Source organism: Tupaia chinensis, unplaced genomic scaffold, assembly GCF_000334495.1.
Source record: "Tupaia chinensis unplaced genomic scaffold, TupChi_1.0 Scaffold000165_2, whole genome shotgun sequence".
Taxonomy (NCBI): Eukaryota; Metazoa; Chordata; class Mammalia; order Scandentia; family Tupaiidae; genus Tupaia; species Tupaia belangeri.
Genome location: NW_006159640.1, coordinates 3553292 through 3558446, shown reverse-complemented (window position 1 = coordinate 3558446; position 5155 = coordinate 3553292). Strand labels below are relative to the sequence as shown.

Genomic DNA, 5155 nt, shown 5'->3' with positions numbered 1-5155 from the left:
CCTTAAAATGGCAGCGCCGCTCGCGGAGCCCAGCGCTCTGCACCAGGCGGGCGGGCGGCGCCAGCAACCAACCCCATTGGCTGGCTCGAGGAGGGGGCTCGCGAGACAGTGCCGGCCCCCGGCGCGAGACTCCCAGCCCAGTGGCCGCCTGGAAATCGCGGAGTGGAGCGCAGTCATTGGACACGGAGCTTGAGCCCCCGCCCGGGGCCCCGTTAGTTGGGAAGGCAAAGCTAGCCTCCGGAGCTGTGAGCACGCCCCAGAGGAAGGCGGCGTCCCCTTTCCGCCCAAGGGCCGAGGACGCTAACCCACTGAACACACAAATCTACGCACCTGCTTCCCTTACCTGGCTCAAGGATCTGGCCCCCCGGCACACCCGTGCCCGCCCTACTTCCTGGAGCCCACTCTACCCGTGATCCCCTCCTCTCATTCAAATGGTTCCCGGTCCCCTCCCCCTCCCCGTGTCGCTCTTCGCTTCCCACTCGTGTTCAACCCCCTGGCGTCCGCCCCCCTCTAAAAGGCTCTGGCTCAGTGACAACGCCTATGCAGTAACCGTTACTGCCTGGTGACCCCCAAACCAGGTCCTGCAAAGCCTCCCGCCCCGCCCCCCAACCCCGCGCACGCACACACACTCAATGGTCTTAGGGTAAGTTCTGGGATCTTCTCCCAGAGTCTTCCTGCTGGGGGCTCCGAGCATTATCTTTTGAGTAGTTTTCCTTACCAGGGCTGGTCTCTCTTTTCTCTCTTTCTCTCTCTTCCTCTCTCTTCCTCCCTTTCTCTCTTTGCCTCCCTCCTTCCTTCTGTCCGTGTCTGTCTGTCTGTCTGTCTCTTTCTCTCCCTGTCTCTTTTGGTCTCCATCTCTGTCTCTCAGACGCAGGAGCCCGCGCGCGCACGCACACACACACACTCACACTCCCGCTCCCCCTCCCCGACGGTCCTTACCTTGTGGGTGTGGCTGAGGTTAAGGCTGGAGAAGTGGGCCAGGGGTAGGGGTTACTAGCCTTAGGCCTAGTGCCTTTAAAAAATGTGGCCAGGATCCACTCTCAACGTCGTCGGTTTAGTCAGAGCACCTTACAATCCCTGCTCCGCAGGTTCCCACTCCAGCCCTCAGGGGCTGGAGAGCGTATAGTAGCTGAGACTCGGCTGGAAGGGAGTCCTTTCAGTAGTAGTAGGTGTGCTGTCCAGTGCCTACTCTAGCTTGCTTTTTTTGCCCTGGGCCTTTTCTCCTTCCCACACTAAGCCTCGCCCAGCCTGGTAGTCCTTGGGAATTTTACCCTCCCTTTTCTCATTCACTTTCCCAGGAACCTTATCCTTCCAAGTTCTCAAATGGCCTTGAGGTTATCTTTGCTCTCCTATATAGAGAGAAACAAGTGAGAATTCTTTCCTTTTTAGGTTTCCCAAATCCGGCCTTCTCTTTATCTTAACTGGTCTTCTCTGTACCCATCTCCCACCTAATGCTTATTTCTAGTCGTGTTCCTCCCCTTTGGCAGTTTCTGCCTGTTCCGTCTCAGTTGGGCCACCTAGTACTTGTGTATCGCCTGCCCTCCTCAACACGTACTTGGATCTTTGGCTGCTTTGCTTGTGGAGAGAGCCTGGTCACTGGCTTTCAAGTTGAAAGGACACCGGCTAAGGAGGGGAGGTAAATGGTGTGTTGTTCACTTTAGAGGCAGTGTGGTAGCATAAAAGTGAGTGTGTTCTCAAGTCAGATCAAACTTCTAATCTCAACTTTGCCTACTTTTTCTTCTTAAGAATTATTTTTAAATGTCGTTTATTTATTCATTCATTCATTTAAATTTGATCAGAGAGAGACACACACAGGGAGAGAAAGAGAGAAAGCAAGCCACCAAGTCCGGGACTCGAACCTTTGTCGGCCATGTGGGAGTGTCCAGCACCCTTAACCACCACACCCACCCGCTGGTCGCCAGCTTTGCCTACTTTTTAGCCAAGTGACTTTGGACAAGTCACTTATCAAGTCACTGGGCCTTAGTTTTCTCATCTTGAAAGCAAAGAAAAGGAATCAATCTAAACATCCAGTAATCGGGAACTGGTTAAATCTATTTTGGTTTTATTCCTATAAAGGATGTAATCATTAACAACCACATTAAAAAAACAAACAAAAAATTAATGACAGGGTCAGCCAGTGGCATGGTGCTTAAGGTGGCTGGATCCCACAGGGCTGATTGCACCATTGAGTCCAAGACCCAGAGGCTTGAAAAACATGCCAGGGACCTATGCATGTGTGTGCTCAAAGGAGAATGGAGGAGAGGGGGTTGCTGCATGGCCACCACCACCCCCCCAAGTGGGTGCTTTTTCACTTTCTCTCTTTCTACCTCTCTCTGGCAAGCATGCACGTCCTATAGCAAAAACCGAAAGAACAAATATTGACAAGGAGCACAGAGAATTTTTAGGATGGTGAAACTATTCTGCATGTGGACACATATCCACATAATGGATATATGTCAGTATACATTTGTTCAGACATATAGAATGTACAACACCAAGAGTGAGCCCTAGTGGAAACCATGAGCTTTGGCTGATAATGATGTGTCACCATAGGTTGGTCAATTATAACAAACGTAGCATCCTGATCAGGAAAGTCGATCTTCGGGAAGGCTATGCCTGTGTAGGGACAGAAAGTAAATGGGAAATGTCTGTACATACCTGTTGATTGTACTATAAATATTTTTTGGGGGGGAGAGATGTTTGCTATAGAGTGTGTGTGCTCGCCAGAACGACAGAGAGAGAAACAAAGAGACAGAAAGCAAGAAATCACTCCCCAGGGATGATGGCCATGCTGCAATCCCTTCTCCTCCATTCTCTCAGGATTTAGGGCATGCATGCTCATGTGCCCAGCATGAGTTTCAAGCTTCTGGGTCCCAGACTTGAACTGTGGTCAACTACATGGGAGTCCAGAGATGTAACCATTTTGCTATCTGCCAGCCCCAATTAAATAATTCCTTTTTTAAAAAAATGTATTTATTTCATTTTATTTATTATTGTATTGTATTGTATTTATTTATTAAATTTGATCAGAGAGGGACTGAGTGAGAGAGAGAGGGAAAGTGAGAAAGCAAGCTGACAGGTCCAAGACTCAAACTGTGGTCAGCCATGTGGGAGTCCAGTGCGTTAACCAACACACCACCTGCTGGCCCAAATAAAATAACTATTTAAAGAAAAAAATGAAAACCCATAGAATATACAGCACCAAAATGAAACCCCTATAAACTTTGATTTGGGCTGGTTGCTAACAATGTGTCATTGCTGGTCCATCACTGGAACAAATTTACTGCTCTGTTGGCAGCAGGTTGATGGTCAGGGAGGCTGTGAGGGCTGGAGAGGGGGAACATGGGAACTCTTGGTACTTTCAGAGTAATTTTGCTGTGAACCTAAAAATTGCTCAAAAAATAGTCTATTAAAATTAAAACTAATGACAAAACTACTCCTAATATAATGTTTTTATTTATTTATTTATTTATTTTTGAGAGAGAGATTTTTGCTATAGGGCATATGCACTTGCTGGAGGACAGAGAGACAGGAAGTGAGAAATCACCCCCCCCCCAGGGGCGATGGCCAGGCTTCAATTCCTTCTCCTCTTGGGATCTTAGGCATGCACACACACACGCCTGGTGTGAGATTTAAGTAGCCGGGTCTGAGACTCGAACTGTGGTTAACTAAATGCAAACATAATGACATAACCACTAGACCATCTGCTGGTCCCAATGTTAACTTTAAATATATATATTATTTATTTAATTTGATTTATTCATTTATTTATAAATTTTAATTTGACTAGAGAAAGACACAGAGAGAGAGATAGTGGGAAAGTGAGAAAGCAAGCCACCACATCCGGGACTCCAAGGGGCTGGCAGGTCATGTGGTGGTTAAGGGCACTGGACTCCCACATAACCAACCGCAGTTTAAGTCCTGGACCTGGCGGTCTGCTTTCTCACTTTCTCCTTCTCTCATTCTCTCTCTGTCACTTTAGTCAAATTTAAAAAATAATAATAATAACAAATAAAATTAAATAAATAATTTTGAAAAATAAAATAAAATAAAATATGGGGCCAGCAAGTGGCATAGTAGTTACAGTGCTGGACTCCCACATGGCTGACCACGGTTCAAGTCCCAGACTTGGTTGCTTAAGGATCACACCAGGACACATGTGCACATATGCCCAAAATCCCGAGAAGAGAAGGAATTGTGGCATAGCCATCCCCCCGAAGGGGTGATTTCTCACTTTATCTCTCACTGTCTCTGTCTGACTCTCTCTGGTGAGTGTACATGCCCTATGGCAAAAACCTAAACAAACAAACAAAAAAAAGGAAGTTAAAAAATATTATCCTAATTTTGTGGAGGAATTCTATTTATATACACATATGCATAGAAAAAGACTAGAAGGAAAACTATAAAATGTTGAAAAACAATGATCTCTATGTGGTAGGAATATACACAAGTCTATAAATAACTTTCTGTATTATTTCTATGGTCTAGTTTTTTCCACTCGACACATACAAGTTTTTATAATCAGGAAAAATATTGACATTTGAAAATAAAGATGTTGGGGGGACCAGCAGTTAGCGTAATGGCTATGTCGCAGGACTCCCATGTAGTCGACCGCGGTTCAAGTCCTGGATCCGGTGGCTTAAAAATTCAGGCCGGGCGCGTGTGCGTGCGTGCCCAAGATCCCGCGAGAGGAGAATAGAGGAGAAGGGATTGCAGCGTGGCCATCCCCCCTGGGGGGTGATTTCTCGCTTTCTATCTCTCTGTCTCTCTCTGTCTTTCTGGTGAGCACATGCGCCCTATAGCGAAAACCTCTCCAAAAATAAAGATATTGGGGCTAGTAGGTAGAGTGGTAGTTAAGGTGCTGGACTCCCACATGGCCGACTGTGGTTCAAGTCCCAAACCTGGTGGCTGGTTTGCTTTCTCACTTTCCCTTTCTGTCTCTCTCTTTGTCTATCTCTGGTCAAATGAAAAAATAATTAATAAATGGGACCAGCAGTTAGCATAATGGCTATGTCGCTGAACTTCCGCGTAGTCAACTGCAGTTTGAGTCCAGAACCCGGTGACTTAAACTCACGCCGGGCATGTGTGCATGTGTTCCCAAGATCTTAAGAGGAGAATGGAGGAGAAGGGATTGCGGCGTGGCCATACCCCCTGG

At 47.0% G+C, this 5155-nt stretch overlaps 1 protein-coding gene across 1 annotated transcript in view; it reads right to left on the bottom strand.

The window, feature by feature from the left end:
- ZMYM3 (zinc finger MYM-type containing 3) overlaps positions 1-1209 on the bottom strand; it is a gene marked incomplete in the record, with an annotated part of 17546 nt that extends 16337 nt beyond the window's left edge. The window contains 1 exon segment of the mRNA XM_027770900.1: positions 940-1209.
- Positions 1210-5155: the final 3946 nt, after the last annotated feature.